Genomic DNA, 22,858 nt, shown 5'->3' on the forward strand with positions numbered 1-22,858 from the left:
ATATCCGAAACACATTCACTATATATTTCTTAGTTTTAACACGTTCATGACGGGGTGGTGTCAAGCAAAACCATATGTTCCGTTGGCAACATATGGTTTTGCTGTAGTCTATCCAGCAGATTCTGTTGGGGGGGGATGTGATTCATTAGTTAGTGCCGTTTTTATCCCGGTTGTCTCTTATTGCACTATTTGTTGGAAAAAAAATATACGTATAACGACTCCTTTAATTATGCATACTAGCGGAAAATTGCCACGTATCCCCTAACGACCTTTTGTGTACTCCGGGGGCATGAGTACCACACTTTAAGAAACACTGATCTACTGTAAAATCTCGATGTAGCCTAAAAATACCAAAGGGCTTTACATCGATTTTTTTACAGAGGTCAAGTCCCATGAGAATGTTGTAAAAATAACTCGTTTGTCTGTGTATATTTTGTACTAGATATTTTTGTAAATAACCCTTTGGAAGTTAACTGTATATACTCCTTTAATAAGAATATTTTAGTGTTAAAAACAAAAGGTAACGTTTTGCCGCCAGAGCTGTATGTAATAGATCTACATAGCGGCATAAGAAAGGTTGGTTGTTTATGAAATTTTATGTGTATGTGAAAGGATTACAAGCGCATGTAAACACCTCTGAAGTCAGTCAGAAAGGTTCAAACAACTTTCCGATGGCTGGCAACTTACAATCAAAAGAAAGCGGAGGAGAACAGAAAGCAGGCCAAACTTGAAACTTAAGATGAAAGAATCATGCCGATTTCTTTGGGGGTTACAAACTTCGTGCGAGGTCTCAGAGAAGGCATAATAAAAAGGGACAAAGCCAAGCATATGGAGTTTTCCGGATCCAGAACTCGCTGAGAGAATAAGCTACCTGGTTCCAGACATCGCCAGAGAGCTTTCCGCTTCCAGCAGTTGCAGAGACAGAGCTTCTAAGCCGCAGACAGGGCTTCAAATTGCCGAAAGGAGAAGTTCCAATCGCCGGAGAAAAGTTTCCAGTCATCGCCAGAGAGAGGAAACAGATTCGGAAATCCATAAGAGAGTCAGTTGGCGGCAATTACGGTCATTGGAGGCGGTAGTTAGAGCTATTGGAAACAGCAGATAGAAAAGCCAGTCGTCCAAGCCTTATGGCGAGCCCAAGCAGAGGAAATAAGGTGATGTAAATTACCTGAAGCAACTTTGCTCAGAAGATTTTCTTTTTTGCCGTGGGAGAAAAACGTTTTGCCGGTTGCGGTCCACAGTCAGCTATTTTTCCGATGAGATATTTCTGAAGGAAGCTCAAGATCTGAGATGAAAGAATTGCCTTAGAACTTTTTGTGCAAGACCTTTGACTGGAAGTGCGATACAGAGCCTTTGTAAGTTACACACCTTTGTATTTATTCCCGCCTATAGTTGTTATAGAAGGACGTTTAAGATTTTTGTTTAATAGTGATAAGAAGTGTCCTTAAGAGAGTCAATTGGCATGTTGGAAGTTGATACCTAATTTGTGAAAATAACTCTGACCTCTTTGCGAATAAATTAAGAGTTTAATAAGTTGAATTTGTAAGCAGAGAGTTGATAAGAGTTTGAGATTAATTAATGATGAAGTAAAATGGTTCTAATTTGTGCTAAAGAATTTTTATAGATGGATAGAGAAAGCAATCTCCCTATTGTTTAATTCATGTATATTTCAGAGTAATGTAAATAAAATGTGTTTTGATTTTTTTGTTAAAGGAATGCTGCCTGATTGTTTATTTTTACAACTGCACTGTTCTTAAATAAATCGGACTCGTGAGCAGGAAACTAAGTGAGATAGCCAAAGCGTAAAGTTAAGTAAAAGAATAGACCACGACTGTTTGTATAAAGTTTTTTTGAAGGAATTTGTGTTAGAGAGAGAAATATGCCAGCTGTATTATTTAGTTTTATGCTAATTAAATGATATTAGTGGCGCAGTCTAAATTAAATAAATTTTCTAGTATCTTAGGCATAAGACTCGTAGTGCGAAGGGTAGATAAACATAGTACGTAATAATATAAGCAACAAAGATTCAGAGAGAGAAAGAACGCACAACTAAATTAGAATAACGGCATATAAAGATATAGAAAGTATAGAGCAAAAGATATTACAAGTAATAAATAAATAATAACATATTATTACAATGGCCCAGCAGTTCTTTACACTACATCAACGCCATCTGGCCACTACCACCACTAGTGTTTTCAATCACAAACATCCATGCCCACGGCGGGATTCTAAGCTGTGGGTTTTTGGCTGGAGAGCGGATATGCTTAACTTACTACGTAGATTGATCAGTAAGTAAAATTTTACTTACTACATTGAACCTGCACCAAATTCATACCAGATTATAAGTGAACACAAAAATCCATAATCTTTAATTTTCAAAGCTAATGTTTTTGCTTCATACTTAGTACTATTGTCGTCAATTTGAATATTATCATAAATTTCCACAAAAGAGTCTAAAACTTCTCCTATATTATATCTAAGCGAACGAAGAACGTCAATCCTTGCTTCCCGTCTAGTATCAGCAGTGCCAGATTAAGGAGTGGGCTGACCAGGACTCGCCTGGGGCACAAAAACTAAGTATTTGAGCAAATAAAAACTTATGAACAAAATTTGGGTTTTTCTCTTTAATTTAAACTAAAATAAACGGTTTAAACGAATTAAGAAAACATTGTATGGATTTGCATTCAATTCTTAATTGTGAAAATAGTAGTGACATTGAAGGGAACGAACTCTTTGAAGAAATTAAATCTCTAAACAGTTCACTTCCGGAAAACATCAATTCGCCATTGGAAACTTTACGATTTTTAAAAGCATGCAATTTGCAGAATATAGTTCCAAATACGTGGGTCGCATTGAGAATTTTGCTGACGATTCCTATAACGGTAGCAACAGCTGAAAGAAGTTTCAGCAAATTAAAACTTTTCAAAACATATTTGCGATCGACAATGGTGGGTGCGAGATTAAATTCTTTAGCCTTGTTATCTATTGATTGATAACAATGGTAGATAGGAAGTTAGTAATGATGTAAATTTTTCATGTAGTACTATCATATCCTGTACATCCCTTGGGGGTATATATTCAGGAATTTAATGATGATGACGTTATCTAGTGAAAATGCTGTTGCTCAGAAAATAGACATTAGTGAAAGAATAAAAGCTTTCGCACATTTAAAATCAAGAAAAAAATATATCTAAATTATAATTGATTAAATTAAAATTACAGTGTAAAATCAATAATTTTTGTTCGTAATCGTTTTTATGTAAGTATATCTAAGTGAATAAAAATGATAAGTAGAAATATTGAAGTTATAAAATTATTAATAATTTCAAAAAAATACTTATACTTACAGTTTGAAAGTGTACTTCAGTATTAAAAAAAAAAAAAAACTTTGGGGCATCATGCATGGAATCAGCCTGGGGCGCGAAATTATCTTGGTCCGTTACTGAGTATCAGATAAAGTTTTAAGTGCATTTTTGGTGTACTTTTTCAGTACATCCATCGTTTAGTCACTAAAGAAATTATAAATTTCTTGTATAGCGCTAAAAAAAAAAATCGTTTCAGTATTTACTTGAGCAACATATTTGCCGGCCTAGTTGGCCGAGTGGTTAGCATATCCGCTCTCCAGCCGAAAGGCTGTGACTTCGAATTCCGCCGAGGGTATGGATGTTTGTGATCGTCTGTGAAACTGCTGGTGGTGGTCGGCGGTAGTGTAGATGAAGGTAGTTGCCGTTGGTGGAGACGGAGAGTGGTAGAGTAGGTACCCTCCCTCGATGAGTCTTTGGACTGCCTGGAGGTGTTATATAATAATAATAACATCAGCGATCACCAAATTTAATCTGTGTGCAGCGCACGGGACAAAGAGTGCTAGAGAGTTAATATTCGATAAGTGTCTCTGAACGCCACGGTGTTTTCCTGGCATATTCGCCCTGTTATCGTATCCTTGTCTCTGCAAATTTTTAATATCTAAATTTAAATCATCTAAGAGGTACGTGGATAAACCTTCAGACTTTCTGAGAAATTTAGTTAACTGCCCTTTCTCTTTTTCAAGTTCTTTTGTCGCTTTTTTTTTTTATTTGCAGTTCCTGACAATTTTTTTTCGTCTCCATTATGCCCAAATTTATTCTGAAGTAAAAAAAATCTATTGAACAAAAAATTCGGTAAAATAACAAATGTAAATAAAAAATGAAAATGAATACTTAAAGAAATGCATAAATTTTTTGCTGATTTGTAAAGGCTTAGGTTAAATTTTGAATCTACTTTCCTCAGTGTGAATTAACTGTGTATTCACTGTGTTTTTAGCAATCGACAGTTCGATTATTTAATTACAAACACCGCATTAGGTCTGTTCCATAAACAAGGCCCAAATGTCGCTTTGTAATGGAGGTTAAGCAATACACACGTGCGCGTATCAAGTCCTAAGTGACGAATGAGCGCTGCATGTAAAAAAAGAAACCTCGGACGAGCGCCCTGCTGGTTTAGTGTTTCCTGCCAGCTCTATACGAAACAGCGAAAAACAACTTGCAATTTTTGCTAAATGTTATTAAAAGTCACAGTATTTATTACAATATATTTAGTGCATATCCACATTTAATAAACGCTAATATTAAAACGTGTTTTTATTTTATTTTTTCTACTCACTTCAACGATGAGAGGCATCGTCTGCTTATTAAAAGTAAAGATCACTAGTGTGTAAATATGCCACTATCGCAAACAAAGAACTGACGTTTTGAAGAAAAACTTTGCATTCAGAGAGCAATTATTAATCTCTTTTGATGAATTAAAAAACGTTTTGATCAACAGCTGATCAAAAAAAAAAAAAAAAAAAAAAAACACGCTGATGAAAGAAAATACACACATACAGTAGTAAATGCCGGATAGAGAAAGGTACATGAACCGCTGTCATTATCATTCTTGACGCGTGCCTAACATTGCTTCCGCGAAAACGCATTAAGTTATACATTAAGTTTTCGAGTTTTCAGAAATAGGAAATGCAAATTTTATGCAAATAAAAACAGCCTACCGGACGCAGTAGTTCCTCTTTCGTTATAATTCCTGTTAACTTTGTATTTCCTCGTCGTAGAATATTTTTAATTTAACGTTTCATAACACTTCATGTTAGTTTTAGTGGATAATATTCCTCCTGAATCTATTAGTATAGCATCTTGTTCGTGAATGCATCGAACACAGTTAAATTATATGATAAAACGCTACCAATGATTGTAACGCAACTTGCGCTAATAATTCAGCGTGATCAGCAAAACTTATTTCATTGGAAAGTATCACTCGTCTGCTAAATGTTCGCGAAACTACATGTTAGCTTACTTGTATTACGTTAGTTGTACGATGTTATATGGATTAGCGGCAAGGTGAAGGGAGGAATTTTTACTGTCAAGTGTGTGATGTATACTTGAGAAGTTTAAAGTAAAAAGTAATGTTTGCACTAGAGTCAGTCAATGGCTTTGTCTACTGTAGTTTTAAAAATAAAGTTAGTAAGAAAAAATGAAGTGAATGAGAAAAAGAATTTTCGGTTGTCATTGTAGAATCAAATAAATGAAAGATATTTCAGCTAATATTCATTATCATTTTCAGGTGCATTCACAAAGGAACAGTCCCTTTGTCATATGTATGTCTGGCCGTTTATTCCCACGAAAGTTAATATTTAAGACTGTGGAAAAAGGTGCCGAGGAATTATTTTATTTTAGATTTTTTTGAACAAAAATGAAAATTTCTCGATACTTTTTTCAGTCTTAGTTTTTTTTTTTTTTATATGTATAATTTGTTGCTGTTCAAATTGGACAGAAGACTGTACATCAAATGAAACTGGATTTTGTACTGCTCAGCGCTAAGTCGCCCGAAAAGAAAAAGTGTTCTAAGGTCGATTCTGGTGTCGCCGAACCTTTTTCTAAGCCTGTTAGCCGTCTCTTTATTGGATTAAAATTAGTGAGTCTTGGGCCAGCTATCTCTGATTGGCTACCAGTAGAGATTGAACTGCCTATTCAGTCTCCGAATATTAGATAGGGCAAAAACTGTCGCCTACTCCCTATAAGGCAAGGGTCTTCAACTTTCAGACAGTGCGAGCCACATTAAAAATTTCAATGAATCCCGTGGGCCACTAAACTATACTGTGGTATTTAGAATTATAAGATGCTTTCCAGATTCACAAGGAACGCTGTGCATTTGATACTTTACATAAAATCCTATTCAAATAAACAAAGTCAGCTTTAAGAGCGTTGATAGGAGTCGGGTTCATGATGAGTAAATACAATCAATACTTGAAAAAAGGATAAATTTAATGAAGAAAACATTTATTTTTTACAATGTCAATGGACAACTTGGCAATGTTTTTCCTTGACCAGCTTGTCGATGTTGGAAGTCGCTATGCGCAGAGTATTCTCGAGATGTTGGTCCGTAATCTGAGTTCTTGTCTTGGACTTCACATGCTTCATTCTGGAGAACTGCTCACATAAGTATGTGCTTCCTAACAAAATGCACATCTTCAAAGCATGCAGCAAAGATTAGGGAATGCATCCTCAGAAATGTAGTCTTTCTAAAATGTAAGCAAGGGCGTATTGAATAATTTTTCACTCCAAGAAGAGTTGTTTTGGAGTTCAAGCAGCTCCATTTGTACTAAGCCTGGCATTTCGGCAGCATTGACACTCAATGGCTTTGAAAATAAATCTACAGAAGACTGTTGGTTACGAAAATCACTAAATCTCTCTTCGAACTCACTTCGCAACACGGCTAATTTTGTAGTGTATTCATCAAGAGACGAACAGTTGCACTCAGCAAGAAGTTGAAAATGAGTTGTCGTTTGTTGTGCCTCCCAAAGTTTGAGCTTGGCCACAAGCGCTTTGATGTGATCGAACAGAGTGAGAACAGTTGATCTTTGGATTGTAGCCGCGTATTTAGGTCATTCATATGCAACGAGATGTCGGTCACAAAGGCAAACTCTGTCATCCACTTCGGATTGTTAAATTCCGCAATGGGATTCCCCTTGGTTTGCATGAACTTCTGTATTTCGCTCCTTAAGTCAAAGACTCTTAAGAACCTTCCATCTGCTCAACCAACGCACATCACTATAATAAACCACATCGCCATGATCCGCTTCGCACTCTTGGGTCAAAAACTCTTGGAATTGACGATAATTCAATCCTCTTGACCTAATAATGTTGACGACAGTCACAATAACTTTCATGACATTCTCAAATCCAATAATTTTCGCGCACAAATTCTCCTGGTGGATTAAACAGTGGTAATCGACAAAATCTTTTCCTTCTAGTTCCGGTTCTTTCAGTAGCAGCAAAACAAAACCCTTTGTTCTTTCCCACCATAGCAGGGGAACCATCAGTTACCACACCCTCGAGGTTGGTTAAGCTGAGGTCGAAACACTGGAGCGTTTTCTTGGCGGCTTCAAGAATATCAATGCCTTTCGTCGTTCCCTTCATAGATATGAGTGATAACAGCTGTTCTGTCACATTGAATTGTTGATCATTGCCACGGACAAAGATAGCAGTTGTGCTGTAACCTTCACATCTGTGTTCTCATCTAAAGCAAGTGAATATGACGTAATTCGGACGACCGTTTTTTTTCAAGCTCCTTCAATGTCATTAGCAAGTTCTTCGACACGTCGTGCTACAGTCACCCCAGACAAACTCGGTTTTCTAAACAATTCCTTATTATTTGGGCACAGAATATCCCCAGCAGCGATGAGCCACTCTTTCACAAGGCTTTTGATTTTTTTCAGATATTACATAACTTACTTTGACGTACGCTTCGCTCTCTTCCCTCTGCCTTTTAAACGTACCCTGCTGGCATTTTAAATCAATTTGGAGACGGTTCACTTTGTCCACACGGAGCCGGTCTTGAAGGTGATCGAAAGTGGGCGCTTGCTTTGTCGTTTTATATTGCATTCTTTTGATACTGACTCACGACAAATTAAACACACTGGCTTATCGTCGATCGGCACAAAAAAGCACAAATTGGTCCACTTTTCATTAAAAAGCCAACAAGAATCACTTGATTTGCGCTTTTTACTCGTAGACGCCATAGTGATGGAAGGTAAACCAAAAAAAGTATCCAAACTGGCCGTGCAACGGTTATTATCCACTGAATATGTCTCACACTAATGAAAAGTCTGGCAATATAAAACCACAACAGGCTATGGCTGACACGACGAACCTGCGTGCGCTTATACACGAATATCACACTGTTCACGACTGACTGTGGATAAGCTCCTCTTCGAAATATCGAGAACCTGGAAGGCACTAGACAGCGCACAGAAGATGTACCTGGAGGGTACTAGACAGCGCACAGAAGATGTACCTGGAGGGTACTAGACAGCACACTCGAACGAACTACTGCTTCAGCCATCTACCTGCGACGTTAGTACTAACGTCTTGGTTTTATAACGTCTTAATTTTATAGGATTTTATGTCAAGTATCAAATGCACAGCGTTCCTTGTGAATCTGGAAAGCATCTTACAATTCTAAATACCCCAGTATAGCTTAGTGGCCCGCGGGCTTCAATGAAATAATTTTTTATAAATCGCGTTATGCGCGACTTAGAAAAAGTAGGGTTATGTTCCGAAATCGTTTTTTTTTTTTTTGATTATATAACCAACATATCCCACAAAAACAATATTTTTATTTAATTCGGGTAATTCATGCAAGTTAAGAAAACAAACTATGAGACAAATACATAGTATAAAATTATAAAAATTACATATTGTACATAAATTTAATTGCGCATAATGCATAAATGTTTCAGACACAATAAAATAAAGCGCATATTTTAATCGTCATCATTGTCTTCAGAAATAGCATTTCGTAGATGTTCTTTAAGTGGCCGGAGGTCGTTACCACCTGAAATCTCTTGGATATCATTTGTTATAATTCTCATTGCCTACTTCGGCTGGTTTAGTTATCAAGAAGTCAGTAATAAGACTTTGCTTACCACTGTGTTGCAATTTTTTTATTAAGTTCATAATATGGCGCTAAACAAATATCCAATTGTCTCGTGAATTTCCCGAGAGCTCCATTAAGGGATCATTATCCGTAAAATAACTTCCTAACTTTCATGCCAAGTCCAGTCCTGTTGCTAATTTCTTTAAAATGAATTCTTTAACTGGATTTATCACAATCAGAATCTTCGGCAGAACTTTCCCCGCCATTTATTAATTGTACGACGCCATCTATTAATTGTACCAGTTTCTCCTCATTTAAATCTGTTTCTCCATCAATTAATTCACTAATTTCGTTTTCAACCATATCGCAAAAGCCCTCTCCACCAAAAATGTGTGCGACGTTTATTATACGACGTAGCTCGGCATCCACTGGAGGTACGAAATTTTGTTCCAAAACGGCTTCAGGCCATATTTTTTTCCAGCAAGCATTCAGCGTAGAGGTTGTAATTCCTTAATGGACAGAGAAATAATTTTCACACAGTTCATATTGAAAACTCTTTCCACGCTTGAAGCCGTGTCATGTTTGGATTAGATTCCATTTTTTCCAAAATTAACTGGAATGTTCGCCGAATATAATATGACTTAAATATTGATATTATTCCTTGGTCGAGTGGGTGAATAAGTGAAGTCGTATTAGGCGGCAAAAAAAGTTATTTTAATATTCGGATGTCTTCAATTTGTTGGGTGGCCTGGTACGATATCTAAAATTAGTCGAATTTTGAAGTCCATATTCTTTTTCTTTGTGTAACTTTCTACATCGAGTACAAAACACTTGAGAAACCAATTTTCAAACATGCTAGCTGCAACCCATGCCTTTTTTGTTAGCCAATAAACAGGCAGGGTAACTTGTCGAGCCCTTTCATCGCACGGGGATTTGCGAATATGTTAATAAACATTGGTTTTGTCATGTAATCACCTGATGCATTACTACAAAACAGTAGAGTAATTCTATCTTTGGAAACTTTGAATCCAGGAGCTGATCTTTCATTTTTCGAAATATAGGTGCGTTTTGGCATTTATTTCCAATATAACCCAGATTCATCCGCATTGAACACCTGGTTTGCACTATAACCACCTTCTTCAATGATCTTTAAAAGTTTTGCTGGGTATTTCCGGGCAGCTTCAACGTTTACTGATGTTGATTCTCCCTGGATTTTAAGATTATACAAAGAAAACCGCTTTTTAAAGTTTTCGAAACAACCCTTACTGGTACCATGCTGAGAGATTTCTTCTGAAGAATCTCGATCAAATTCTTTTAAATGTTTATAAACTTTGAGGGTTTTTTGCTTAATAAGGTGTCCATCCAAAGGAATTTTATTTTGAGTGCAATCTTCTATCCAAATCATTAGACATTTCTCCATTTTTTTCCATTAGAATATCGCGTACACGAGCAACGCGCTTTGCACATACCATTGACTCAGCAATAACACTCTCTCGGATTTTATGTTAATTTTGTTTGATTGTTCGAATTGTTGATTCATTTAAATTCAGAGTCCTTGCAACAACTCCTGGTTTTTCTCCAATTTTCAACCGATCGAAGATTTTAATTTTTTCTTCGAGAGAAATGAATTTCCTCTTTAATGTTGGTTTTTTTTCCTTTCGCTGCAGTTTTAGTAGCATTACAATAAAAATAAACTTTTACATAAAAAAAAGCATTACATATGTATGTAACTCACCAGAAAATAAACTGCTCAGCTTGAGAATAACAAGTGTTGAGTTGAAATGCTAATTCTCTTCAATTGAATTCCATTACATCTGAAACTGTCATAACATTCACTATTAGTTTTAACATATGCAGGACAGGGTATCATTTATCGTTCCTACGGAACTTCTCATTACCGACTGGCTCAACTCACACAAAAGTTTCAACCCTTGGTTGAATTTCATGGCTGCTTGTTTGCGTTTGAGGTGACAGGCGAACTCACACACCCATTATATGGCATGCTTCAATTCTTGGTAAAATTTTATTTTAAGTTAGCGTTTGTGATCTGTCATAATGACATCGAGAATTTCAAATGCAATAAAACAAACACTTATTTCATAATTGAAAAATTGGAAAATAGTTTTTAGTTAGATACCGTGTTTCAGTACAACATATGATTTTGCTTGAATCTATACAGCATAATTTCTGTGAGAGGGGACATGTGATTCATTAGTTAGCGCCGTTTTTATTCCAGCTCTCGGTAATTGAGAATTACACATAGTGCAAAAGCCTCTGTACACTACCTTATTCAGGGATACAATAAAACTAAATTCCATACTTATAACTACTTGCTCGATACGGGCAGACACAAATTTTTCACAGCGGGACTTAAAAAAAGTCCCGCTGTGAAAAATATATGAAAAAATTTTTGTGTCGTTATTATATTCAAAATGTCCGGCGAGCTACGGCAAATAGTTCGCGGGCTATGCGTTGAAGACTCCTCCTATAGGGAAATAAAAGGCGTTAGCTGACTTTTTTTTTTTTTTTTTATTTCTAATCGGATAGTAATTTTCACTTTTCATGAAAACCAAAATATTATTCTCTTCACCTGTGACAGAATAATACATGCAATGGCCATCATCAATGCTTGGGATTTTCAACATCCCTACTGATAAGTTTACACACACACACACACACACACACACACACACACACACACACACACACAAACGTGTTAATTATTACCGCAGTGAAAGTTTTTGGGTCTTCGTGTAAAGTGGCAGACAGATTTTAGATATCTTTGAAGATGATAGCTGATATTTGGAGGAATTGCGAGCAATTACAAAACATCATAGATATAAATGCTCTAATGCCTTTTTCCCCCAAAGCGCGCAGGTAGAGCTCCTTTAGCCCTAACAATTTTGCTACCCTCAAAACTTACCAAGGCACTGCCTTAGTTTACGGGTTATGACAGCCCTACCACAAGGATTTACTGATAGCGAGCCAAAACCATCAATAAAATCAAAGCTCTTTGGGAGATAGAGTATGGCAGACAACTGCTGCTATTATATCTCCTGTCTCTAAACCATAACACTCTTTCTACGATAGATTTCCTTGGAATGTAGGACTAAAAGCCGATTTTCCAGGAGAAAAATCCTGTTTGCCCGTGCCAGAGATCGACTGACTCGGCAACCGGTCGAAGAAAGGCTTAGTCGAAAACGACAATCAAACGTAGAGGTCTTTCTTCGTGGGCCAACAGGATGGAAAAAATCGTATAAATTAAATTTATTAATAAAATGATGTGAATTTTTCAATGAAAAAAAAAAAAACTAAAACATTAACGTCAAAAGGAAAATCCGAACCCACTGAAATAAAATAGTTATAAGCAATAAAATAATTAAAATAAACCAACAATTACTTCACCTATAAAATAAGTTGCAATGGAAACTTCGATATACGAGTACTAACAAAATAAATACATTCTGTAAAGTAAATGGAATAATAAAACTTTAAAACCACCAATAATCGCAAAAAAGCAGACTAAACAAGCATAACATTTTATCCAAACAAGTATTATTATATGCAAGTGAAACATGAACAACAGCAAGAGATAAAAAAAGAATCATTGCAGCAGAAATCAAAAATATGAGTATACTGCAGGTTGCACAAAAAGCGAAATTAACATATACTGAAAGAACTAAACCAAATACCAATCACGGAAAGAAGAGAAAAATCCACAGCCAATAATTAAAGACAGTATCTAAGAAGATGAATTACAAAATAAAAAAATAAATAATAAATAAAAAACAGAGGAAACATCGAGTTAAAATTGAAAAATGGGCACTTGGCCTAGAGTTGTGAAAAGAAGAAAAATAAGATGTAGTGATTGTAATCTTATTTTGGCAAAAATTAAAACAAGCCACTAATGTGCAAAGGGGATGCTCCATATCCATTCGCTTACTCTCAATTTCACCTTCAATAAAAGGGACTCAGGCGTACTTAGCGAGCATTTTAATTTAATTCTACTAATTAATTCTTTAGTTGGAAGAAAGGCCGTGTATATCCGCAGTAGATGAATCTTTTTGCTCGGGTGGCGAATGCCATATTTGGTCTTCAGAGCAGGGATTCTGATTTCCGCCTCCCATCTTCTCCACGTAGTGCGAGTGATACTGTTCAAAAGGCATGCAGACATAGAGATACAAACATCTTTCTTTTCAGCAGTAAAATGGTAATAAATAATACACAGGCCTAAACCTCGCAGAAATGAGTCAGCCAGCCTCCCAGTCAGCTGGCACATATCTCTGCCACATACTGTGCAGGAAGGAATGGCTGAATAATGATGTGTAAGACACACTTTCGAAGCCACATTACAGCAAGGAGACTGGTAGCGCTCTGTATAGGATTCATGTCAAAGAGTATCTCCTCTCACTTTTCGCATTCACTTTAAAATCATTCATAGTATAAATGCCAAAATAAATGGTGTACATTATTACTTACAGATATCTGGACCAAAACTCGTAATTTCAGCTACAGCCAGAGTTCACCTTCACTGTTAGAATTACACTGTGAATGATTCCTTTCACTACAAAAATTGTACGCGTACATTTATGAGATCGAGCATTGCTTGCCAGAGAATACCACATTTAGAAAGCTTTTGATGTGCTCCGGATTAAAGATTTCTGGTTCTATTCAGTAATTTTCATTTGCATGTATTTACCGCTCTCCAAATTCATGAAACCACTCTGACCAATACACTTTCTTTTTCCTAAAGCTAGGCTTGCTCCAATCCAGCTCAAGTGAATTCATCTTCCTCGGTGAACCTAACATCAAATCCAAGTGATTTCCCTTTTCTAACACCACCGACCAAGCTAAACGAAATGCAGTAGTATCTGCAACAAGCAATGACTTAACGCTAATCTTACATCTACTAATCCAAATACCTGATAACCGTCCCCACTCTCCAGTGTCCTTGATATTTTCTTAACCAGTTCTTTTTAGATATAATGTAGAGGTCACGTCTCCTCTCCGTAACTCAAACGATAATTTGTGCACGTTTCCTCTTTCACTTATCACCCTACTAGCGGGACGACCTCCGAAATGTTTAATTTTCTCTTCTACGACCAGAATACCTCCAGTCTTCTGATTCAAACATTTTCTCTGAGCGGGTCAGAGAAAATTTTCCTCACCAGCACGAAGACCTCCATTCCATCCAAAATTTCCACCCATTTTCTGAGTCATAGTTCACTCAAAGGTGTACCAAGGCAATTGGAGAAGCAATTAAGCATTCCCCAGGCGACTTGTAACAAGGACTTTAGCATTATAATCAGCCTACACTGAAAACAAATGCAAAACCATCAGCCACTCAAAATCTGAGTCTGAAAGGGCCTGCAGTGGAAAATCTCCTCCTATCCAAATGGGAGTTATGTCTTCTGATTCAACGCAAAGGCCATCGAGTGCATCTTCTACTCACCTGTGCTTTCTCATCTCACTCATGAGTGAGATGATGATTCACCATTGTTACAGCACTTAAAGCTGACCTCAAGGCATCATTCTTCTCGTCTAACTCCTAAAGTGCTGACATGGCAAATCACCTCCCACCATACCAAAGAGTTCATATGCTCTCTGTCGTCCTCAGACAAAAAACATCAGAAGCATCTTAATACCAAAAACTCTTTCGGTCAAGATGGCACATCCTGATTGTACTCAAAAGTTGTGCTCCATAACTAATACTGTTCGGTACACTGTCTCTAGAATATGTTATAGTTAGCTGCTGGTTTATCCAGTACATGGAAGCCAATATATATCAAACCTATTAAAAAAAAAGTATGCTATCAAATTTATTCTTCTTCAGAACTCAATCTCATCCAGTTTTTTTTAACAGGTTGGATATATGCACTTGATCGTCTGAACTAGTGCCTTAAATACTGATCTCCCATATCATCTCTGAAGTACACTGTTGACTTTTTTTCTTCACCAAAGGGATCTTAGCTCTCCACCGTTTACCCTTCATAATGAAATTATCAGGCAGGATCAGACATCTCGCATTGATATTTACCGGTAGCCCGCTTCTAACCATCACATTATTTCATAGCTTCCAATAAATTAGGCATTTTCTCCTGCTCAAGACGTTACTTTGAGCGCATACAGATACCACTGTACAAATTATCTTAGTGGAAATTTCGATGCACTAAAAATTTTCCTAAAAATTCTTGATGCTATCCAGGTGGGAGCAATTAGGCAACCACTGTCCCACTGAGGCACTGTTTCAGTGAGATAGAGAGAAACTCAACCTTTTTTTTTCTCAACCCAATTGAAAACACACCGAACCTGATTTCACCCTCTTCCTCGTTTATTCTATCTAACACTGCCTGCTGGAACAGTCTTTCTCATGAAGGACTTTTCAACAACTACAATCCATCTCTTCAAGAAAATCATCAGCCTGTATGTGTATAAATTAAAAAAGCTAAATGTCCTATTTTGACAAAAAAAAATTTTTTTTTTTCACAAGTAGATCCCACAGGGGACAATACCCCGTTTTCTCCCCTCTGCGGACGCCCATGCCTCCAACCATTCAGTAGATGTACGAGCCGGATGAAAAGGTGCAGTTTCCTGTTGAAAGATGGCACTGTGGTGAGGGTAGACCTCCTGCATATATGGATGGAAATGGTCCGATAACAAGGCCCCATAGCGTTCACCATTTAGTGTTTGTGGGGTGATTACCAACGGATCTAGGGTGTGCCAGGAAAAAGTTCCCCAAACCACAACACCAACTGTGCAACCAGGGTATAGGGCTTCATGCTGTTTATGCCAAATGCGAATCCAGCCATCAGCATGATGCAGCAGGAAACGAACTCCAGACGACCTTCTTTCATCTGCAGAATGTCTTTTGCTATGTTCATTGTCTCATGCGAGGCATGGTTTGAGATGCCTGGCCGTCATCATGGATACCCTTGTTGGTCTCCAGCTGTAAAACTCAGCGAAACAAGGTACTGCGTAGGGTGCATGTGGAAATGGATCAAACTTCCCTGCTGGTGGGTGAGCTGAATCAGTTGTATACAGTAGTATGGGAGCAACCGACAAGTGCGGCTGTTCCCGAAATAATGGCACCTGCCTTCCGTGTCCCTACAACCGTATAATGACGTTATTATTACAGGAATTGATGCTAAAACTATTTTTGACCTGTAGATGTTGTTTTTGCCAACAAATATAAAAAAAATTATATTAAACATTTTTTATATCACTCGAAGTCACTTTTTGCTTCCGATTTAAAACAAAACTAAGATAACTACTTTTAGTAGACTCCACTTAAATTTCATTCATTTGCGTTTATTATTTTATATGAAAGTCAGAGCACACTTTCTTTTAATAGATCTAATTTTGCAAGAGAAAATATAATAACAGAATAAAAACTAAATAAATCGAGCAGAGCAAGCCAATGTTTATGCTAAGAAAGTAACGATGGCTTTCTGAGCCTGTATAACCTTTTACTTCAGTTGCATTCACATTGCACTATTCAAAAGCACGATATCCGACTGTTGCAATTTCTTCCTTTTCATTAGGATCAGCATACTTGACAACACTGTTCCTACTTGATTGTTCTCAAAGGAAAGGCAGAAAAACCTTTATTAGCTATATTTCTTCACACATGATTGCGAGGGATACTACGGTCATCAGTCGTGCTATTCCAACACTTCAGTCTTAAAAAAAAAAATAAAAATAATAAATCAGCTAACGCTTTTTATTCCCGCATAGGGAGTAGGCGAGGCTGTTTAGCCCTATCTAACTTTTGGAGATTGAACCCCCGTCCCCTCAGTGCCGCCATCTCGTGATCCTTAATCCTAACATTGTGTTTACTGTCTGAAAATAGTGTAGAATCTACGGTCGATTTTCTTGAGTTTACGGGAGAAAAAACCCGCTGGTCCGTGCCAGAGATCGACTAACTGGAACCGGTTGAAAATAGGCTTTTAGTAAAAGTTCCTCTAGTAGGCGACTTTATAGTTTATATTAATTTTCGGATTCATAAACAACGGTTATCAAAATCGCAACACTTGCATAAAAAATTTCACTAAACGTTCTGTCCTTGATTTTTGTCCAAAATTCAAAGCTTTCTAATAATTTTTAATTAAAAATATGGTATATTGATGGGATATCTAAGACATTTCGTGCTGCAGGGTATGAGGTTTTTGTGCCTTTAAAAGGCATTTTGTGCATTATTTCCATGAGATCACCTCAACTATTAGATTGGTCCTAATATGTAGATTATATGAAATATAATTATTGCCCTGCAAAGATTTTAGTCAACCGCATTACATGCTATCAACTGGATTACATAGTATATGAATTTCCAATGACAACAACACATTAGTCTCTCTCGCGAAGAACCTTTATAAGCGCTTTTCAATGAAAGTTAGACATTTCATCTGGTAAAAGGGTTTCCCCCCCCCAGAAAAAGGCAAACCGGCTAGAGCAGACATGAATTTATTATTATTACTACTATCTGACACCTCCAGGGAGTCCAAAGACTCATCGAGGGAGGGCACCTTCTCTACAGCTGTCTCCACCAACGGACCGCAACTACAACGCCATCTACCGCCGACCACCACCACTAGTATTTCCACAGACAATCACAAATATCAATGCCCATGGCGGGATTCGAACCAGCAGCTTCTTGGCTGGAAAGCAAATATGCTAACCACTCGGCCGAGCAGGATTTACTGGAAAAAAAATAAAAAACTGAATTTCGCACCCCCCCCCCTTCAGTACACGAGCTATAAGATACACCGTTCGACTGTATGCACATTAATAGAAGAGCACGTGTACCGTATATGCCATTATATATTTAGTTGTAGCAATGGTGTTGACGTTGGAAGAAAAGACGTTTATTGTTAAGCATTGTTTTTGTTCATACAGAGTTGGTAAAGCAAAATGGACCACGCCTATGAATGTTTTGGAGCAGTTTGTTCGTCATTTCCGTAAGCGTTCCCCGCCAATAGTGTCATCATGGCCTTAATCAAGAGGTTTCGACGTACCGAGAATGTTCTACCGCAGTCAAAAGGCATTCGGAGCGACCACGAACTATTAAAAATAAGAATCACGGACGTGTGCCGGAGCAAGTGTCACAGTCTCGCGAACGCAGTCAACTTCGAACAGCAGTAAAACTTGGGATACGAGGAAGTCACTACAAAGTATCCTTAAGGAATTGGGTGTCTTTACGTCTTAGCGGTCATGTAAACAGACGAACCTACAGGTTTCTCGAGACCGGAATTTGTCCAAAAGAAACCTCTTCACAGCAAGGTCACTGCATGGTGCACGGTTTCTGGCCATGGCATAATTGGACCCTACTTCATTGTAGAGGGTGGTGTAATTGTTACCTTGAATAGCGACCGCCACATTGAGATTGTGTTGGTTCCGTTCATTCAGAATGGCATGTCGTGCAAAAAACATTCCATTTCGCGCACAGATATTCCAACTGGACAAAGCAACCTGATAAATAGACCCTAGAACCACGTGATGTGGTTCTAGAGCCTATTTATCAGAACACTTACCCGGAGGCTCACTTCGAAATTCACAGAATTCACGTCCTCTTGATCTCACATCACTTGATACCTTTGTTTGGGGTATGTTGAAGGAATGTGTATTCCACTATGACCAGCCTTCAAACCTTGATGAATTAAGAGATAAAATTACACAATATGTCCAGCAGATGTCCCAACCCTTGTTCTCCAAGATGACAGAGAAACGTTCCCATACGTTACGAAACCTGCTTGAAAGACAAAGTGCCCATTTAGAGCATGTAATATACGGTCGTTAATGCTCTATTCGACCAAGATTCCACCGATAATTGTGAATGCACATATCACATGTATTTCTTTGTTAATAAACTCGTTATAATTCAGTACTGCTTTTTCTTTTCTTTTTTTTTTTTTTTGCTGGTGCTTCGGCCGCAAATCCAAAACAACCACAACCATCTATTTGTTTAGTGTCACACAGTTGTGTGGGCAGTATGTGCGCCTACTATCAATGGGGGAATAAAACGCATTAGTTAAAAATCCACTAACGCGTTTTATTCCCCCATTGAGAGTAGGCGAGGCAATTTTAGCTTTTGCAGACTGAGAGACAGTTCAATCTTTACCGATAGTAAATCTGAGATAGCTGGTCGTTCTATTACCAATTATTAAGGCATCCGATAAAGAGAAGCGGCTGGCAAGTGCCCGCCATCTTATGTTGCCTAATCCCAACACAAAGTTTGCTATCTGAATTAGTTCATGGAACGAAAAATCCGCTTGCCTGTGCCAGGATTGATTAACTCGGGAACCGGTAGGAAAAAGGCTTAGAAAATTAGTAGGCGACTAGAATGGAACTCAGAACGCTCTTTCTTACACTCCACGCTACTTCCACTGAGCTACACTTTTCTTTGGTTTTTAGCATGGAGCACAAAGTTACCTTGACAAGAATTGGTTATATTCAGATTCTGGCATAATTCTGTATACTTTCTATTTGAACACAATACAATATTTGAACACAGGACTTTCAGGTTTTAAAGTTTTATTTTTTTAGTATATTTCCCACTTACGAAACGTTATTAGCAAACCTTATCAATTAAATCTAAAATAATTAATTAAACCTAAAAGTTAATGATTTGAATGGAATTAGCTATCAAAAGATGCAAGTAAGAATTACTGAAAACTTCAATTTTTAATAAATTATTTATTTATACAACAGGCATTACTTTAAAATTTCATATACATAAGTATTGTCTGGATAAGAGGAGAAAGAAAACAGAATTTTAAGATGAAAACCCTTAATACAGTGAAACTATTTTTGTCAGCAGCATTCCTTCATTAGCATTTTGGTAGCCATGTCATTCAGTCTTACCATATCTAATATGCATTTACTTAAGATCCAACCTCTGGGAGTAACAGCTTTGTAGAGTGGACCTAGAACCGGCTCATTGGGTCTTATATTTGTAATCTCACACAATTGCTCAGTATAGAAATCTCTTGGTTTCTCTTTGAAGGGATTATAATTGGGTATTACAATCTTTTGACGCACTGTCTGCCCAAAGTTGGTTTCTATAGCTGCGTATGAACAGTACTGAGCCGAATATGTCACCTTCGATGGACTATCAGGTGAAATTGCGGCATCCATGCAAGTTAAAATATTTAATCTTATATCAAGAGGTGCCCCACATAAGCAAACTAAGAAGTTCAGCTCACTTCGATATCTGGATTGGCCAGAACATACTGTTAAATACATAAACATAAGAGGAACTAGAAAGAGAGTTCGAATACACTTCATGTCACTTACAGAAGCAGTTCAGCAATTTTTCAGACTTCAGAGTTGTCACAATAGATATAAAATAGCATGGAGTGTTCCGTAATATTTAATTAAGTTATCAAGAAACTTCAGTGCGATGTACTTCTAATTTAAAACATCGCCATTCGTAGTATTCAACGGTTCAGAGAACATGCCAGGAAGTGATCAGCTCGCCCTGTTCTAGCAGCATATACGTGAAACGAGAAAGCTTTCATTTTTTAAAGCTATACCACTATATACAATACTGTAATTTTATTTTATTTTAATATAGGATAGGGCATAAAATATTATCCGCCCTTTCTTTTATCTGTTTTTCAGACATTTTATAAAATTAAGCTTATTAAAAGAAAATGCTACCGATCGCTATTATTCATGGATGCGTAACTATGAATCACGTTTGTATGAAGGTACATTATCTTTTAAAATCAATATATGACACTACCGATAATTTCCTACTTTTATCGTTATCCAAATATTTATCAGGTGTTTACAATCATTTACATGTTTACATACAATTAGATAAGTGTTACTGAATTTGTTGAACTTACATTAAATATATTAGTTGAGAGATGTAATGATCATTGCCACTATTCCTGAAGCATATGCAGGGTTATTATGCAGCACAAATCGGTGACACGGCACTGCTTTGTAGAGCCGTGCGAAGACAGCATCATTACCTATCGAGGCAACGTTAGGTCTGGCATGGTGCACAATTTAACATTTAAGCTACACTATCAAATGTAATGCTATTTAATAAACGGTTTGTTTCACTAATAAAAATCAATATTGCATGCGAAATATATATATATATATATATATATATATATATATATATATATTTTTTTTTTTTGTACAGAAGCAATACTATTAAAAAAAAAAAGCAAGGGATTCTACAGCTATTTAGTTACTTGTAGCGATATTAAAATTACTGATGGCTTTCCTTGTTATGGCCAATGATGCCAGAAGAAACATTAACATTCGATTTGAACATGTGAGAATTATTTACTTCAGATAACTAATTCCGCATTTAATTATACAACCCTGATATAGATCTCACCAATAATCAGCTAGATAAGTGTTACTGAATTTGTTGAACTTACATTAAATATATTAGTTGAGAGATGTAATGATCATTGCCACTTCCTGAAGCATATGCAGGGTTATTATGCAGCACAAATTGTTCCTTATTTCTCAAAAGACACAAATTAAAAAATAAACATTTCAAAAGGAAGTGGCGTCTATTTCTTTTTTTTTTTTTCAGTCTTTTTTTTTTTTTTCAAACAAATAATTATGATAATGGCGACTCGTCTCCATAACTCCATATTTGCATAAATAATCCGTCATTGCCAACATTTACATTAAATAATCTTTACAGAGTAAAGAATGTATGGGGTCATATTTAAAAGGAACTAGTTTAGAGAGTACTTAATCTCACATGGCCAGCTAACCCACATTTCAAGGTAATGCATAGATGTGTTGCAATTAAAGGCTTTCGGGAATTCGTAACGAGAACATAATTTAACAGCATAAGTTAAGACAAGAAGTTTCTTCGTTTACTGAAACACATTTTGCATTCACTTGAAATTGTAAAATGTGATGGGATATGTGCATATCTCCGTTAAATTCACAAAATGACCTAGATATTATTTGCGCCATTAAGCTGCAAATTTAAAATGTTAAAGTAGTAGTGATATATTATTGAAGCTATTAGAGATATAATTAACGAGCTTATGAAAAAGCAATAATTCATTCAATTTAACAGAATGAGAAATATGTACTTGCACTTCCTATTAAAAAAAAAAAAAAAAAAAACAGAAAAGAAAAAAGTGATTACTGCATTTTGTAGTTAAAAGTGCTTAACTTCAAATTTTCGAGTAATTTACCAATGAAAACTAGTCTTAATTCAATAAAAACTTTGCTCAACTACTGTTGTTATATATAATGAATATAAAGAAGAAATGGGAAGATAGTTTTCTTACCTCAAAAGTACATCAAAAATGACAGCGACGCGCTCATTACTACTACTCACAGACACTCCTTATCAACGTCAGGAAGTCACAAGCATGGAAGGAAGTGTAACCGGTGGTTCAACTAGCATTTCTATAAAACGCAAACGGTGCAGCTAATCGCAGGGATTACAAAATATTTTCATTTAATCGGATATTGCAGCAGTAGCTTTATTTAATTAGATGTGCATATAATTAGATGTGCATATTTTAGTCTTCTTTATTTAATTTTATCAATCAGATGAAAAGATAACTAATAATTATTGCGAAGGAACTTAAAATCTAGGTTTTCATACTGACGTCTGCTCATGTAAACATTTTTTTATCTGTGAGTTGTACTGAATACGAATGTACACCCTAACCTACATGCTTACTGTCCGGGATGATGGGTACAACGAGTAGATGCCCCGTTTAAATTCATTTATTTAAAATAAATAAGTGAAAAGTATATTTAATTATTTCTCTCATTTAACAACCTTTTATAAATTTATTTATTTTTCCCAACAAAATTATGACTTCCTATCAATACAACTTCCTCTTCCTAAGTTATAAAACCGTTTTACTTGGATTCCCTTTTTCTGGCATATTTTTTTTTATATATAAAAAATGTGAATATTAATCTCAATTGCTTTTCTGAAACTACTTATGCA

General features: G+C 36.5%; 1 protein-coding gene across 3 annotated transcripts in view; it reads right to left on the bottom strand.

Moving 5' to 3' along the window:
- LOC150096850 (uncharacterized) overlaps positions 1–22,263 on the bottom strand; it is a 74,147-nt gene extending 51,884 nt beyond the window's left edge. Inside the window, exon 1 of one of the 3 annotated variants that reach the window (XM_090408495.1) lies at positions 22,182–22,263. The gene's annotated coding sequence lies outside the window, so the exon portion shown is untranslated. Of the gene's footprint in view, positions 1–4,638; positions 4,738–5,020; positions 5,136–22,181 lie in introns of those variants that run through there. The other 2 variants (XM_090408497.1, XM_090408498.1) reach the window with 2 other exon arrangements.
- Positions 22,264–22,858: the final 595 nt, after the last annotated feature.

Source organism: Typopeltis vanoorti, chromosome 18, assembly GCF_054136105.1.
Source record: "Typopeltis vanoorti isolate ZY-2024b chromosome 18, IOZ_Tvanoo_1.0, whole genome shotgun sequence".
Classification (NCBI taxonomy): Eukaryota; Metazoa; Arthropoda; class Arachnida; order Uropygi; family Thelyphonidae; genus Typopeltis; species Typopeltis vanoorti.